The following is a 19,060-nucleotide window of genomic DNA, read 5'->3' as shown; positions in this document are numbered from 1 at the left end:
CTTACCACGAGTTTCAGTCGCTATAGAACTGAGTTGTCGTGCATCGCTGACGACTGACGCGAAATCGAATAAGTAAAATCGTTGATTGTATTAATCCTTTGCTGTGTTTACAATTACGTTTTTTATTTATGTGCTATCGAATTTCTTCAGTGAGATCGTTTGTGAAATCATATTTTGCTCGAACAAGTCGATTTAATTTATTGTTTTCGTGTAGTGCATTCATTTTTCGCATGCAAGATCACTGTACTGTGTCAATGTGAAACTTATACTACATATGCTGTATTTACACTGACGTTTCTTTATTGGAAGACTGCTTCGTTTTCGACCGGATTTATACGTAAGTATATTATTTTTTGTATCTCATACAAATTATCTGAACAACAGATTAATTGTTTAAAAATTGCCATTTGATATTGTACTTGAATCGTGCAGAATATTTCAATTTTCAAGTTGAAAGATAAAATCTTTCTATCTCTGTTCTAAATTCTCTAATCTCGTACGCGATTATTTTAAATCGAGTAAATCGAGTATTTTAAGTAAAAGTCTTTTTAAAATATTTCTTGACTATTTTAAATATCTGTAGCTTGAGTTTTCAATAATATTACATTATCACGAGTTTCAAGATTGATTCTAATATAATTTGTAAAACGAGTAACGATAGACAACTGCTAAGAAAAAATTTAGAAATAATATAATTACTAACTAAGCATTTATGACAATGACCATACCCAAATCCACGCCATTCCACTGGCAGTGAACCGTTAGGTTTTGACGTGACCTTTGCACATGGCCCAACATTACATTTTTCCCATTACGTAGGACAATCCCCTTGCCCCTCAACACTTACAAACGCAACATATAAAAACTGCAAGCATTTGACCACGAGACTAGTTTTAGTCTTTAGACTTAATTTTTGTGTCTTGTATACAATTTGGCCGTGATTTGAGCAACTATTTCAACTTCGCTACTTCATTGTAATATTATACTTAATCATTTTCGTGAATAAAAGCCTACAAAATTAGAAAAGCACGGTCAAGTTAAGTTATTGCTCAGCTACTCCTTTTTTATCATTAATCTTACGTGACACATTACACGTTAATGGATTCATAACGCATGTTCGACGTCGATAAGTACAATAGAAAGAAAAATACTATAAAAAGGAAAAAGCTTCGCTACAACTCGATCGCCCATGCAACGTATGTGCGAGATCTGAAAACAGACGACATCGATCATGTCTGATCAAACAATAATAATTCACCTCTGACCCTCCTACGATCCGACAACTTTTATATTTCAATTTTGCTCTAATCTGAATTTGGGGAAGATATACAATACACAATTGAAACAAGAAACGATGCATCCAATTCTTTTCTTCCTCTTTTATAGACGTTCTTTATCAAATGTTCCTAATTGTATACTTACAGTCTCTTACATTTATCTTATGGTAGTCGTTTAAAATAACTTGCGGATCTCGATATTGTAGTATCGTGGACAAATGGCCTATGAAATATCGGATTAACCATAAACAATGTTGCCAGAAAGCCTAAATACCGGCAGGCCTATCAATGTATCGTCGTTCCTTCAGTCGAATAGTTACGCGAAAAAAAGGCCTACGTGACCATGATCACGGACGGTTGCGGAACACGTACGTGGTGGGGTTATGAGAAAGGACAAAGGGATACATAAGGGAGAAAGATGAATCAATACAGTCAGTAGTTAGTTGAGAAGTCAAAGAGTGTTGTCAGCGTTGTCGAGGAGGGTGGTCCGTGTGAAAGAGTGTTAGAACTGTGGTGACGAGAGGTAAATTAACTATTTAATTGCTTTAGTTACAGCACATTACTGTATTTAGTTCACGTTAAATAACCACCGTTTCCTATTTAATCCATTCTAAATAAATATAAAAAGATCCTATAATACATTTATCAATAATCACTAGACTAAAAGATAACGTTGTATCAAAGCAATTATTCAATTATTAGATGCAAGTAAATCTAAAGGGTGTTTTGAGCCCGTTACGCCACGAGGCTTACCACAGTCTGTATTTTCTAACCGTCGCTCGCGGTCTTACAGTGTCGCAGGCAGATCGTCTTATCTGCCCGACGGATCATATACAATGTATAGACGAGCGCATAATTGTCGCCAAGCAGCGAGCTCTAGAAACGTCGATTTTTGTCCGTTACGTTTCCCACACAAGAAGGTGGCATACGTGATCATAAGCGCGAGCGGTGGCGTGACCCGAGCATAGTGGGAGTCGTCTTCCAAAGAAGACAAAGAAATGATCGGAAGGCAATCAGTCCTTTCTGACGAGTCAAATGTTACACATCGAGAGGTCTGACGAGCAAAATCAAAATCATATAGTCTAACGAATTCATTGAGAGATATCGTAAAGTCGAGTCAACTTTCTGTAATATATTTACCATATTCATTGTAAAACAATTTGTGGCGTGTTCATCATATTATTATCAAATAGATTACTTTATGTTAACCTGTTAATGCAGTGTTACATTCATTGAACCACCTCTGTTATCTTAATCGAAACAGGGGAACGACTATTTCGCGGCGTCGATTAACAGAATCGTAGCGAGAATTTACGCCTCTCGCTGACGCGTTTTCCTAGCGACCGCGTCTCTCCGCGAACGGTCGTATCAGAGCCTTTCAAGTAAACTTGAGTAACAACTCTTGATAAGTTGATTCGTGCGGTTTTACATCCTATGTTGATGCGTTTTGAAGCATCTTCCAACTTCTGAGTATCTTCCACTGTTGGGATTTTTAGTATCTTCCTTACGTCATAGTTTCTTACATAGAGAATTTGATGTAATTCTTAGAATTACTAGCTTGGAATAACCTGCAGATTTTCTATCCCCTCCACATATACATATTATATATTCTTTATAACAACGATTTTTCCATAAATTGTTCAAACTTGAGATACTTTCTAACGTAAAAGGAACGCAACTGGGTCAAAAAAACACAGCGAATTTAATTTCCTTCGAAACATGAAAATTTTAGTTTCTAATACGTTGCTATCGGAAAACAGCAGGTGACTATTCGATCGTGATCTAATACGACATAGCTGAGACACAAATCCATGGTTTACGACGCTTCGTTGGTTAAAGTCGACACAATGGCGTCCGTAAAGCCGCGCAGTAACGAGAGATGGTAGCGGAAGAGCGTAACTTTGCGTTAGGAACGCTGCACCAGGAGGACGATCGAGGAAACGAATAGGAGCTAAGTGAAACGTATTCGACATGAATCTCTTTACCGTTACGCTTGGTCGTTGGTCGAACCCACGCATCAACGATCGTTATTGTAAGCCGAGGACATATAACGTAATTACGGACAGTGTCGCCAGCAGATTGCAGGCGGAGTGTCAAACGACGAATTCATCGCATGTGCAATGTGCAAATTCCGTGTCGCCGTTGTATTCGCCCACGCAGTACGAATATCACGTGTAGCAACAGCGAGACTATACGTTCCGCTTTCGCATCAAATACGAAAAATTCGAGAATTATGAGTAGAATCATGAACGCAAATTTTTATGCGAACTTAGTCTTGCGTGAACGTAATTCAAAAAATAGAATTGCAACAGAAATTTGTTTCGTCCCTTAGATACTATAACGATTAGTATACATTAGGCACTTTGTATACTTTTGTAGATTGCATACGCTTTCCGTGCATTTTCGCGCTTTTAAATTTCGTACAAATGCGCGACAATTTGCGCGACAATGCGCGACACGAGGAAAAGAGCGAATAAGTGGAAACTCTGCCATTCATGTAACGTGGTAGCGATGACAATTATTAACCGCGCAGTGATTCGTGTTTTACCATGTATTTTTATTAAATTAATTGTTAAAGTTTTCTTGTAACGAGAAACTGATATAATCGTGGAATTACAAGTCAGTAAAGGCAGATCAATTTCGCTTAGATTTTAATCCTCGCGATGGTAAAACTGACGTAAATTGTCTTTAATGAAGATTAAATGACACGCGGAAGATAAAGATAAGATGAATTATGAAGTTCTTGAAAGAATTTGAAATTATTTCCTGAGATTGACAATTGAGTGACGAGTTAACTGATATTTTCCATTTAGCAAGTTAACTTCGCGAGAAAATACTGTCATAGACTTTCGTATTACATTAAAACGTTTGCATTAGGCAATTACAATTGAAATGACCAGATTGGTCAACCAGAAATAGTAGTTACGACTGACTGCGGCAATTGAAGATTTCGTTGCACAGATTTTGTTACAGTGCTTCGTAAAATCCTGTTTACATTAGGGAAACTATAGTCGGAAATGACCAGGTCGTTCAACAAGAAATAGAAGAATCGGCTGTCGCTGCTTCAGCGACTAGAAGTCACTTCATCTTGTTTAACCCCTTCCCGTTCGACAAAACTTAGTTCGACAAAACTCGGGCCCAATCGGTAGACATCGACGCGCACTAAACAGACCAGACTGATGTTTGTAAACAGTTGCAATACGAACCGAAATGTAGAAACTAACATTCAGTGATTCAGGTAATTTTCATCGTTGTGTTTTATATTCGTCTTCATAAACAACGAACGATAGCGAAGGATCATATTTTCGTCCCTTTGTGCCTACACAAAATGTCGACAGAAATTGACAATTAATAAAAGCAGATAAATTTCAACTATGTTCTTTTCCATTCTGACGAATATAATTCGTTTGTAACAGAAATAAGACGACGTTTAAAAGAATATCCAATTTCCAAATAAGAATGCCATTGCGCAAATGAGACGATAAAGGAGCGCTCAGACGATCAATATTATTGTCAATATTTAAGGTTTTCAACATTATCGTACGTAAGAAGTCGTCTAGACGATCAATATATATATATTGTCAATATAATGTTGAATAACTTAAATATTGACAATAATATTCGTCGTCTGAACGCTTACCTCGTCTTCTCCGGTTAAAGCAAAATAGCTTTTTCTTGCTTCGCAAATTAACTCCTAGCATCTCTTTTGAAGACAAATGAAGAGTTTATCCCCTTCCCGTGCCATTTAGTTCGACAAAACTCGGGCCCAATCGGTAGACATCGACGCGCGCTAAACAGACTAGACTGATGCTGGTAAACAGTCGCAATAGGAACCGAAATGTAGAAACTAACATTCAGTGATTCAGGTAATTTTCATCGTTGTGTTTTATATTCGTCTTCATAAACAACGAACGATAGCGAAGGATCATATTTTCGTCCCTTTGTGCCTACACAAAATGTCGACAGAAATTGACAATTAATAAAAGCAGATAAATTTCAACTATGTTCTTTTCCATTCTGACGAATATAATTCGTTTGTAACAGAAATAAGACGACGTTTAAAAGAATATCCAATTTCCAAATAAGAATGCCATTGCGCAAATGAGACGATAAAGGAGCGCTCAGACGATCAATATTATTGTCAATATTTAAGGTTTTCAACATTATCGTACGTAAGAAGTCGTCTAGACGATCAATATATATATATTGTCAATATAATGTTGAATAACTTAAATATTGACAATAATATTCGTCGTCTGAACGCTTACCTCGTCTTCTCCGGTTAAAGCAAAATAGCTTTTTCTTGCTTCGCAAATTAACTCCTAGCATCTCTTTTGAAGACAAATGAAGAGTTTATCCCCTTCCCGTGCCATTTAGTTCGACAAAACTCGGGCCCAATCGGTAGACATCGACGCGCGCTAAACAGACTAGACTGATGCTGGTAAACAGTCGCAATAGGAACCGAAATGTAGAAACTAACATTCAGTGACGATCGTAACGGGCAAAAAAACAATCCGCGAGCTCGGCTTGTTGTGTTTACGTTTGGCCCAAGAATCTGGTCGCGAGTCAGACTCGCGATGTTTATGTTTGGGCCAAAATCTTCATCGCGAGTCTGACTCGCCAAAGTAGGGGAAGGAGTTAACACTGTGTTCGCGCGGCTGAGTTTCATCAACTTAGAGTCGAACAATCGTTCGATCAAAAGTTTTGGAAGGATGATAGCGCTAATCATGCGATGATAAAATAACAAGAGTTTTCATTCGGATAAGACCGAGCAAGAAAATGCACGATATAGATACAGAAAAAAACACGATTGTTTATGCAATATAATTGACGATGCGATTCATTTACAAACAAGGTTTTTTTTCGTTCGAACAGAAATCACTAACTCGCAAATTGATTATTTCGTGCGGAAGATTTATGTCTTTTCGCGATCGAATTCTACGGAGAACCATTATACTCGTCAGAGATGATCTTCCAAATCGTCACCCAACGACATTCAACATCGTTCAAAGTAAAATCAGTTCGAATGAATTTTTCGCACACAACATAAATAACATCTTCAAGGAATTTTTTAAATTTAAAGCTTTTACCTGTTTGGGCAGGTGTAGAGGTGAAGTACATTCTCCTTTGAACTTTTAATCGCGCGTTTAACATTCCTGGAATATTTTCCCAATATACCCTTACATAGAACTGCTACACGAAGGCTTAGTATGGATTACACAGGGCTGGCTGAGAAAGAAACGTCGGACGTATTGAGGAAAAACGTTATACATGCTCCGTTAAACCCTGCGTTTCCTTCGCAGATAAGAATCCGCGGTAAACAAGCTTTCTGGGAACACGAGTACCTAGGTGTACAAGACCTTTACGGCCGGGCACAGGATTAATGAGCTGTGTAAAAGCAGCTTTCTAAAGAATATCTGCAACACGTCGATCTGCCATCTAGTAAAAGTATAAATTACGATTATCGTTAAAAAAGATAAACGAATATATCAGCTTCTAAAGAATTTCACATTCCATGGTAAATTTTTCAAAAGTAAGTAAACCTTTGAACTTCAACTATATCGGTTGTAAAAAAAAAAAATAAGAAAAAGAAGGAAGACATCGATAAAGTATGTACTTCTAAGAATAGTTTAGCGTAATATTTTATAACGCGAACATTTTACGAGCTTTATATTTTCTGATCAATTCTATTAGGCTATAAATCTCAATTACTTTAGGTTTTCTATTTTCTATTTATTTATCTGCACTTAGATCTTAAGCAATATACTCGATGCATTTCGTTGTAGATAAGAAATAAGCGATAAATGTCGTATAAAATATCGAACACCATTTGAACAGTTTGATACGTACACGTAAAAGCAAAGTGTAGCAATATATAAGAGGAAGATATGGAGTAAAGTAATTTAAACTCCGTGTCTCTGTTAATAATGTGTATAACGTCTAATAAAAAGTACAAAATTATCAGAATAGTTAAAATGTTGTGTATAAGAAACAAACTATTTTTCATGTACGTGTTTGTTGCCAGGCAAATATCATTAATAGCAGCAAACAGTCAATCTTATAAACAATATTCTTATGAATAAACACAACAATATGTTTTGTTAAATAAATAGTTTGTTTTTGGAGATTGCTTGCCACTGATATCTCAATTCCAAAGAGTTAACGTTTTAAACAATGGTATCGATATTATCTCATAAACAAAAACAGTGATATATTCTATTAAATAAATTTCAAAGTTTACTTGACATTTGCATCTGAGTCCAATATAGTTGTCGACGACATCAAACCATTCTTTGTAAAATGATAACCCATTCGCCAAGGAAAAAATATATTTGATAAAGTTGTAAGCTGTCCAAAGCAAAGAACTCGGAAAAAGGAAAATGCAGAAGACAAAGAGAAAATGTAAGACCGATTTGCATTCATTGATCGAGCAGAGGAACACCGATTAAGTTTCGATGGAGCGTAATAGTGGTAGATCGGCTTTTTACTCGATCGATGCTCGTAAAAGGCCTTTTAAACTCTGTGTCTTTCAATCTATCCTATCATCCTTCTCTTATTCGTCGGTTTATCTCTGTTCTTCTTTTGAGAGGGAAGATAATACAGAAAAACGCGGTACCAATACTCGATCCATTTCCTGGCAGTCGTTGGTTAAAGCTGCACGCGTGTTTCGCAACTTCTCAGTTAGAATTGCTGGAAACTGCGCGAGCCCGCTAAAATTAACCAAGATGGGGGAAGATAATTAATCAGCGGTTCAGCATCGTCGAGAAGTTGAAGAAACTGCTTTTTTTCCTAAAAAAAGTTAATTGCAATATTTCTCGATTCTGGTTGAGCTTGAGTAGTGGTGTAATTAACCTCTTCACGCTTGATGTTGCACACGAGCAACGTTGCACTTCAGCAACTTGTTAACCAACCAAATAACAAATGTGTATTCTTTTTTCATAAAACTGGTCTTAATTTTCGAACAAATTTTCGAACAAGAGTTTGGTTCTTAAGGTGCTTAAAATAGTCGCCAAGGGCTTTCTTCCAAAAGCTAACGGTAGCTTCCAAAGGCTAACTTAACTTCACGTTACTACTTGGGTTAGTACATTTCGAGTTAATTCACATTAGTGTCAATTAGGATCAATTTAGAATCAAGTTGATTAGCATGATTAAAATAAAGTAACTTTGGCGAATTAGAAAATTGTTATCAAAACAGTGGCTGGTTGTATTGTACACACTCGCCTTGAGATCTGCAGTGTCTCGCATTCCAATAGAATATGCTTGGTACATTTTGGTGACGCAAGACTGATGACCTTGACAATACATCAAAAGATCGTCGAAATTGCAAGTGACTCTCTTTCCGTGAAGATTTATCGATATTTCTTTATTGCACAAAAAGGTAATGGGTGCTTAGGCAGATGTGCGCGCTTGCATCGAACTCTCCATAACTGCACGGGACGTCCAGAACAAGAAGACGAAGAAAGCAAAAACAGTAGGCTATATTCGGCGCGCAATTCAAAATGAATAACAACTATATGAGAATTGCCGCGAACTTGCTTTTATCTTTCTAACATTTGCAATGGAAGTAGAGAGTTCATCTGGATCAAACGTGGCGATACTCGTGATATTCGATCGTGGCTAGTGTTTCCGTTTCCAAAGAGTTTATAAAGTTGGTATTTCGTTCGTCATATGTTCAACGATACAGAAAAACCTCATTCACAATGTCATATGCTCAGGTAGCGCAACAGACGCGATTTCCCACTAGAGAACAGGCTATTGTTCTTGACTCTATGGAAGTTACAGCGATTCAGGCTGGGTGAGGTTGGCAGCCCCAAATGCGAATTTTTTACTAAAACCAAACGGCGTTCGTTTGTCCACGATTTGTCCTCGTTTGTCCACGATTTTTCCGCGTTTGTTTACCCAGAACTTTCGTTTGTCCACCCTTCAAACAAAAAAAAAATTATTGCCAAATTTAAAGAAGACCTAATGATTTTTCCTTTAAAAGGTGGGTAAACGAAGTTTGATGGGGCAAACGTGGACAAACGAATGTCGTTTATTTTGTAAAAATTCGCATTTGGATGTACCAACTTCATTTAAAGTATACAGTGGCAATAGGACAAATGATCGAGCCGAAGAACATCAGGTTCGTGTCAAGAATTTCTCACGGCCGTGTGTGTTTATATTTAAAGAGCAAAGAAAACGTAGACAAGCTTAGCGATTCGCACACAAATGTCAATATTGATCAACATGCTCTGGAGGTTGGTTCTCTAATCTCCAAGGCGAAACGTATTATTCTTCCCAACGCAACGTGTGTTTTCTGATTGTATTACTGCATCGTATTACTGAAGAAGAAGTTAACAAGCATAATATTCGTCTGTCTTCCGAAATCACTGTCATTAGAGCCTACACGAATGATCTTGGCTATACCCGCATCTTAAGCTTCCAAAAACAATTGTATATCCATCCTAATCACGTTAGAAATCTTCCACAAGATTCCAGAAATATCGCAGATAAACTGAAAGCAGTGAATATCTCTCGAGAATGCCAATGTTTGCGTAGCGCATACTCTTCTTCGAGGAACGCTGGAAATGTGTTGTTATCAAATAATAACACGTTTTCTCGATAGTCAATAGAATGAGATACAATCGCGTACCTAAGATATGAGAAAGTTATTTTTCATAACCACTTTCAGATTGTCTGAAATAGTTGAAGAATAGAAACAGGTCTAGATGTTCAACAGATAAGAAACTAAGTTACTTTTTACAAACAAAGTAATATATACCGTAATTGTAAAATGAAGTCCTGTTGAGATGTCATCAGTTACGACTATTTTTAATGCTCTATTTGCCTTTCAGGGCGTGTATAACATAAAAACAGTCATCGTACACGATTAGCACGAATAACACTCTGCTGGAACAAAAACACTCTCTCCCATTCCATCATACTAACTTCGACTGACTAATTTGTTTTCTGTAGCATGAACTGGAAGGCCAACACTGTCTATTAGCTTTTTTGTGTAACTAAGCTAGATCTAGCTACCTCCTGTCTCGAACGAATGAAAAAGCTCCTAGGAATAAGCAGTATCGCGCACTAAGCCGAGTTTACTCTACGTTACAAAAACTTGTTCGTAAAGTACATTTTATTATCGGTTTAGTCGTCGTAGCACTTGGCATTATCATAAAGTAGTTGCTCGCTTGATACACATGGGTCGATTTTATCTGTGTAAACGTAAAATTACAAGTTAGGAGGAAGAGTATACGATAAGAATATCATTAATTTTGTCACATTTATGTCGAAAGAAATTTGTTTGATATCAATGCGTATTTGAATACTATTTAGCCTAATTACGCTAATTAATTGGCCAACAGAGTGGATAAATTGAAAGTAAGCGAAAATGCGTATAAAGCAAGGTATTTATTTGACATCAGTGCAAATTTGTTTGAATTCCACTTGCTGCAATTATAACAGAGTCAATAAAGTGAAAGCAAGCGAAAGCGCGTGTAAAACATGGAGAGTTTAAAATGAGTGAGAAGAGAATAAAATTATGAAAACATATCAATGTTAAATAAATATTATCCGCTACTCTACAAATATAAATATGTACGTATATTAAACATATATTTAAACTCACGGAGGGAAAGGATAATTTCACAAATCCTTGGAATCCTTGATCTGATCTAACGGAACTCTAAAAGAAATATTACAGTTTGAAAGAAAACTTCAAAAGTCAATACCGTGGAGGAACTTTTTGAGACTGCAGATTGTTCATTAAACAAGGGAAGACGAACCGAGCGTTTAAAGACAAACAAAAAGTAGCGACGGATACGATATCGAATTTTCTGACAGAAGAAGAACCGAGAACTCGAGCAAATGTCGGGAAGGCTTGAGAAGAAGAGTATTTGATCAATAGCAATTGACAATCGAAGTGAGTAGGAACCCGCAGCTTATACGATCCACTGTGCCGGTTACCATCGATGTTGAATTCCAGCAGAAATTGAGATTTATGCGAAGTACGGTAGGAATCTTCGGTAACCCTTGTTTCAAAGGTACATCTAAAATTGGATTTATCGCGGTAAATACAAACAGTTTCTGGAAGCAATTACTATCCATAAGTTGGTGAGAATCGCGGAAAAAGAGAGCGTTTGAACGCGACCGATTTATTATACATTCTACCGCAATGTGTATCAATTTCAAGTACACGAACAAAACCTTTGCTCATGTAATTACGCATAAATATGAATATTCGTTTCAAGCGGTACACGTGTATATACAGGGTGGTTGGTAACTGGTGGTACAAGCGGAAAGGGGGTGATTCTACGCGTAAAAAGAAGTCGAAAATATAGAATAAAAATTTTTCGTTTAAGGCTTTGTTTTCGAGAAAATCGACTTTGAATTTTCGCTCGGTACGCGTGCACTTTATCACTTCTCGTTATAATGGATCTCACTGTAGATCGTTGTCTCGATGGAAAAATTAAAAAAAAAAAAAAGAAATTAAAAAAAATGTTATTCTATATTTTCGACTTCTTTTTTATCGAGTGTCTTCTTCTTTTGTATATCGAGTGTCCTTTTCGAAACGCACAAACAGCCAGGTGTGATGTTGGTAAAGTTTACAGCAAGATCGTAAAAAAATCGAAGAAGGCTATTTTTGAGTCAGAATCTTGAATTGTTAAAACGATGATATACAGCATACTTGTTAGGGTTTTGATTTATTGTGCGCTCAATAGCGAGCCAAATATACTTATTCACAAAAACTGCTGCTATTCGAATACGTTTCAAAGTATGCAAACGATGAATAGAATTTATACGGTAGCAAAAAGTAAACGGTGTGTTGGTGACTTATCGTCGCAGTTGATTCTGTTTGAAAGCTAATTAACACTATGACAGCCGCTGTCACGTAAACCTGATCGCATTCTGCTATCTGTTACCGGGCTTCGTCATGTTTGCGTAATTTCAATTTTTTTTTCTTTAATTTAATCGTCGCTTACGTCACATCTTTAATCATACGAATGATTCCTTTCGATAGCGTTGATAGTGTGAAGTGAAACGATTTACAAACGCACGTGTTAACGATTAAGTCTTAGTGACGAAATTAATTCAACTACCTGGCAGAGAAAAGCAGATCAAACTAAACCCTGTGAAATTGATTGGAAGAAAATTTGTATGAACACAATAAGGAAGATGGTCGAGCGGAATCCTCTGATAAAACTTTCTATTTAAACGGCTCGCAATAGCAATCGTGTTTCTTGCAAGCTCGTGTACATAATTTCCGCATAAAAGTGCGAAAATACAGAGACGCACTTGGAAGACAAACAAACAGGACACGTAGACAAGCTTCATTAATATTTCATAAAAGCGTATGTGAAGCACGCAGCAGCGGCGCGCGAGTTTGCATAACACGCATTAATATTCAAATACCAAAACTCGAAGCTCTCATCTAGCAAATTCTGGAAATCGCATCGCGTCGTACATTCGACAGGATGATGCACTGCGTTTACACCTGTCAAACCTACGACTTCGACTTAGCCCAAAGACTATATGTATGTAGGTCGAGAAACATCGAAACATCGATGATGTACGTACTCAGCAGAGAAGTGCGTGAGCATTAGGAACAGAACGCATTAATTTCCATTAGCATATGAATGAATCGAACAGCGTTACAAGGGTTACGTAAACGTAGAACAGCCAAGCGTGTTCCATTCATCGCATGGTACGCATCCTTTCATATTAAAATCACGGCAGATCGATAATTGGAATACGGGACGCATTAAATGGCCCTCACTAATTTATCGAAAAATAATTACACTGCACTCTACGTCACTGCATAATTTCCCTAGGCAATTGTACAGTTCGTGTGTTCTTTAGTTTCATCAATCTCCGTATGAAATAATTCTCAGCAGGTGGAATTGTGAAAATATGTTTCGTGATATGGAATCTAAGATATTTACATAAACGTGATCTATCGAAAAATAATTACACTCTATGCTAATGCACTAATCACTATAAAGTTATATACACTTGGGTATTTCTTTCGGAAGTACACATACTGAAGTGTTGTGAGGTACACCCGGATAGGTGGTGTGCCAGTGAAGCTCTTGTAATTATTATCTATGTACTTTCTTGTAAATCAGGTGTTAAATAAATACATACACTTGGACAGTTTGGACAGTTCTGCAGTTTCTATGTTTCTTAGTTTTATTAATAGACTGCGGATTGTTACGCAACTTCATATTCTCGTAGATACTATTGAAACAATGAGATCTAAGTAGAATATTGTTCTACCTGTTAGATATTACAAAGAGTACTATACTTTGGATATTTTATACGTGGCTATTGTGTGCGTTCTTTGTGTCTTTTTACTTTCAACTCTCTGTACATTGCATAAAAATCCGTAGTCCATTCGCCTAGACAGGTCTACAGTTTGTGTGTTCCTTACTTTCATTAATCTTCGTGTGAAATAACTCTCAATACGCGGAATCGCGAAAACATGTATCGAGATATTAAATGTAGTATATTTAGGTAAATGTAAATTATAGAAAAATAATTACATTCGATTCTACTTCACTGCACAGTTTCCTTGGGCAACAGTAGAGTTTGTATATTTCTTAGTTTGATCATTCTACGGGTGAAATAATTCAGTGTGTGGAATGGCGAAAATTCATTTCGCAATATTAAATGTAAGATATTTAAATAAATGTAAATTATAGAAAAATAATTACACTCGATTCTACTTCACTGCACAATTTCCTTGGCCAGTTCTATAGTTTCTGTGGTTCTCAGTTTCATTAATCTTCGAGCGAAATGATTCTCAGTACGTGGAATTGTGATAATATATTTCGAAATATTAAATGTAAGATATTTCAATAACTGTAATATACGTACGGTCGTAATCGTAATTTTAAATCCGCAATTTCTCTGCAAATTGCGCCACAAGTTATGTTTACAAATTACGTTATCTCAAATTTGCCGAAGACGATAACGTAAGTATGATATATTAACTACGATTCTTTAGAATTTAAAAGGAGGGAAGTAGGACGAAAGTTGTATGTATTTCAATTCAAAGTAAACTGCAAATCCTTGAGAACTTTGCAAATTCCGCAAACTTCTACTTGCTTCTTCCTTAAACTTTGCTTGGTTTGAAGAACGCTCTTTGTCAATGCTTGTACTATTTACGAGCCTGTTTCCATTATGGGTATTGTATCGTCAAATATATTACCGAGAATTTCAATTGTTATTTATATATAGCAAGCCTATAATTTATAAGAACAATATTAACTAGTCCTAGATTTCCTACAAGATATGCTTTTATGCTTTTATACTTTTGATATACTCTTATGCCGTAATTAAATAATCTTCGAAATAAACGTGTAGTCATCGAGTGTCGATTATAAATTTATCGCTGTCAATAAAGAAGCAACTTTCGATCAGTGTAACTAAATCGAAGTTTTTCCGCCACTGCTGCAAGGAAGAGCTAAATTATGTAGCGCGTATAGAATCGAATCTCTGGCGTGTTATAGTCATAAAGCATGACTCACTACAAAAACCGTTAGAACACTCTAATGGCGAATCTTGCCGCGTGACGATGAAGTCCGAAAAAATTGGAAACAGTTCCTTCTTCAGAAAACACTCCAAGTTACATTTCCAATTAATTAATCGTATATATATAAGGAAAAGAGAAATTACACCTCTGAAGTGTCAAATATAGACCACGTCTACGTTTAACGATATAAAAACGTGGAATTGCCGTATGAAATGCGGAGGAAAAGGAGGAAGGAATTGCAAATACTAACTGTACTTCTAAATAAGGGAACGACTACCTCCCTCGTAACGCCTAATTGACATCGTATTAGCTTCTGACTCTATCTTTGCATAGGCAACAGCGAATAAAACCAGTGGCGGGATTTAAATACTTTAACAACCGGTTCGGCGCGCTACCGACGAAAAAATAGTTTATTATTTCATATATGTAGTTAGACGCCAAAGTGTAGTGGTATCACCAAGTCGCAACCTCAGCGGCAACTACAGAAATGAAAACAACAAACTTATAATGAAAATTTTATGAAACAGCCAGGTAAATACGATTACAAGTATCATTTTAACAACCGGTTCGGCGAAAGTACGAAACTTTTAGGAAACGGATCTACAGAACCGGTGCAAACCGGCTGAATCCTACCACTGAATGAAACTACAGTAGATATACTTAACGGAAAATTGTAATGTTATTTAAAGAAAAGTAAAATTTAGAATGCTAATATATTTTAAGTTGATCGACCTTTATTACAATGTAACAAATATGAAATAGAATTAGAATTTCCGTGTCACCATTTCTGAATCAATCTATTATTTTCCTGTGTATTAATACCTTGACCTTGACAATATATGCAGATTAGTGATGAATTAGTTAAATCGGAGCAGCAGCTACTCTCATTTTATAAGATAGCTAGAATATAAATATAAATATTTACTAAAGTGAAAACAGTAATAATGCATTTTACTATCAACAATGTATATACTCATACATATCTACTATTGAAATACCAATAATTGCATTAATGTTTGAAGCATTGCTGCGACTTTAGAAAATTCACACAAATCCTAACGTATTACGTATTTAAAAATTGAAATATCCGAAGACGAAACGACGAAATAATTTCGCGAGCTTTGACAATTACAAAATACTATTTTTAAATATTGCATGTTAGCCTTGAAAAATTCATTTAGTCGCGTCACTATGTACGTATAGTTAGCTGAAAGCGATACGAGGTCGTAAAATCGGTCAGGTATTAAAGTTTACGCGTGTGATAATCAAAACGTGTAAGTCGAAACACTTCAGGAGAAATAGAGAAGCCGAGCTCGAGCCTTGTTCAGGATCGTACGACGTCAGCTCACAATCGGAACTATTTTATTCTTTGAAGTAGGTCGATGGCAAAGAATTTCCTGGCAACTCTGTTCACGGATGCGTACGGCCATGACTGCGGCTGGATCAATCGATGTCACCGTTTAACATTTTGATTTACGACCTCGCTATATCGCTTCCAGCTAAAATCTAGCTTATACGCGCTGCGTTTTAATAATATGTACCTATGATACTTGTAAAGAATAAAATCATGGTAGTTCGACTTATTCTTTAATTGAAATATACCTTGTCAGAAACAAGTACATAGCGGGTTTTGAAGATTAATCATTCGTGAAAGGGATATTCGCGCATATAATTCATAGAATATTTCAGTATAGCTTGACCTAATATTTGTTCGTGTAGCGTTATTTCACTATGTGCAAATGTTTGCATATTTTTTAACGATGGTGTATATACCATGAACTTATACGAATCTTGTAATTGTACCAACCTTCTCCGTAAGTATAATACATACGATGTATAAAATATATATATATTGACAACGTTTTTTAAAAATTCAATTAATTTATTTATAAATCTACCTCTGAGAATTATTAGCGACTACAGTTGTTTAAAATCGTATCTCATAGGCTTACACAATGTTAGAACCCGCATTCATACCGACCATTCTAGACTAATGCATGATCACTCATTAAGAAAACAACTGCTTGCAGAATACTGAATCTTGTGCATCACCAACAACCATGTAATACATTTTACTGGACTGTAGTAAATTTTCATTTGAAAGGAATACATAGCCGCAACATTAAAGCCGACATGAAGTCTATCCTGAACGTCTCTGAAAACGTTCATGACGCGATACACTTTTTATTAAACGGATAAGCCTACTAGGTTCCATGTAACTGAATATCATCTAATCTTGGAAACATGTAACCACGAAATATGAATCGATTTTGCTGGTCGCTAGTAACTTTATTATTATGTTATTTATATATTATGTTAACGGATAATAAACCTCAAAATAAACTCATAAATAAGCAAATGAAATATTATATTAGACTAATATGCTGTTTATAATACTTTCGCTGTTTGGTCATATATATGTACATATCTACATGGTATTAGTGTGTGTGTATATATATAATTATATATTACAAAGATATTAATATACCTATAGCACGTATAAGTTGTAGTGAATATTTTCTACGGTTAGATTATTTGGGAAAGGTTTGTGTCTTTCAGAAACTATAAGAGACATTCTATTTCGTCCTTTTTATTTAGAATCGTTCTGAGCTTGCCTGGAATATTGTGATGCTTCCTTTCGTTTTGAAATTTTCGCCACTTAATTGGTAGGCGTTTTACAGTGACGTTAGTCTTCCAGATTCTTAGATTTACGATAGTATTGGCCTAACCAATAAATTTGCAGGACTTTCTTGGAAAATAAAATCTCCAAAGAAATAGCTATTTGTTGCCATTTTTGCGTTTATTAATATAGATGGAATCTAGCAGCAAGAAATTATTTAAAATTCGTAGATCGAATATAAAAGTAGGCTATGTACAATTTATGAATCAGTGGCGATTCTAAATATGCAAAGATCCTAGTGCGTTATAATCGAGTTGTGTGACTATCCAAGACACGGGGCGAATAAAAAATTTCCGTTGGTTACGATACTTATAAATATACGATTATGATGATCTTCGACCTTTCGTCTCCAATAGGTCAAGCCGCATTTTCACGGCGATATTTTTTCGATGAAACCCCTCAATCGCTCTCCCCTATCTTCACCGAAGCGTTATGGTTCATTACACCGTATCCGCTTCCAGACTGGACGTATGTACTGTTAATCACTATCGATGGATTATCGACGTTTCGACGATAAGTATAAATGTAGTGTTAATATTTATGGGCCGCGTCGAATCTATCAGATGAAGCGCAGCCACGTAGATCTGGCGTTATTTTGTTAAATTCCAAATATTCCATCAGATATACAATTAAAGTGTGATCACTATAATTAGCCACCATTAAGTAGGAACACCAACGTCGGTGATTTTTTTACAAATATCATTGCAAGTGCTATTATATCTTATCGTGTGATTGGTGAGGAAATACGTCGGAAAGAGACTGTACGCGAAAATAAGTAATGTACTAAATTAAACTTCAAATTTTATCGAAATCGATTGATGCGGAAGCAAGCAACGGGCATTCGAAGGTTCAAGAATCTTTAAATTTTAGATTCAATTTCAGAAAATCGTGAAAAACTGCGACTTTTGCCATTTTTAACCGAATTCGATCAAATTTTTAGCATGCACACCAGTAACATAAATCTTCAAAATGTGTCGTACAAATTTTCATTACAGGCCCAAATACGAAGAGTTGTAGAAAACGATCTTTACTCTTTCCTCCACGATTCCGACTAATCGCAATTTTGTCAAAAATTATTTTATAATTTTCACCTGATAAACTTCTAACTTCTCAAAAAAGCTCGAATCGTTTGGTTTGATTTTAAAAGAGATTTAAATTCCTTTTTAAAGAGTGTCCGAACATTACTGGAATATATATAATATATTTCGAAACAACAGTTCGTACCTCTTGACCTCCAACGGTTGAAAATAAAACGTACGACGTAAGTGTCACGTAAACTTGCGGGTTGGATAATGAAATAAAATAGCTGAGTCGTAACATAACTATTAATTTTATTTTAGTTAAACTTTATTACGAATTCAGCAATCACAACGAAATACACACTGAATTAACATAAATCACAATTCACCCCAACCACGTTATGTAAAACTTAATTACACTGATACGTTAAGTACGCGAGTGTTATAAGGATAGAGATGGGTAAGGATATGTTGACTATTCTAAGGATACAGAATAAGTGAGTCTTACTGATGATACTGTGTCTGATGAAAGCAAGGGGCGGGTGTGTCTAAGGACACGGGAATATCG

The 19,060-nt window shown here is 36.0% G+C and overlaps 1 long non-coding RNA gene across 1 annotated transcript in view; it reads left to right on the top strand.

Annotated features, from left to right (window-relative positions):
* Positions 1 to 28: 28 nt before the first annotated feature.
* Positions 29 to 19,060, top strand: part of LOC105681036 — a 52,536-nt gene continuing 33,504 nt past the window's right edge. The window contains exon 1 of the long non-coding RNA XR_004462138.1: positions 29 to 337. This is a non-coding gene — a long non-coding RNA (uncharacterized LOC105681036). The remainder of the gene's footprint in view (positions 338 to 19,060) is intronic.

The sequence above is a fragment of the Bombus impatiens genome, unplaced genomic scaffold (assembly GCF_000188095.3).
Source record: "Bombus impatiens unplaced genomic scaffold, BIMP_2.2 scf_0034, whole genome shotgun sequence".
NCBI lineage: Eukaryota > Metazoa > Arthropoda > Insecta > Hymenoptera > Apidae > Bombus > Bombus impatiens.
This window is presented reverse-complemented; position numbering and strand designations above follow the sequence as displayed.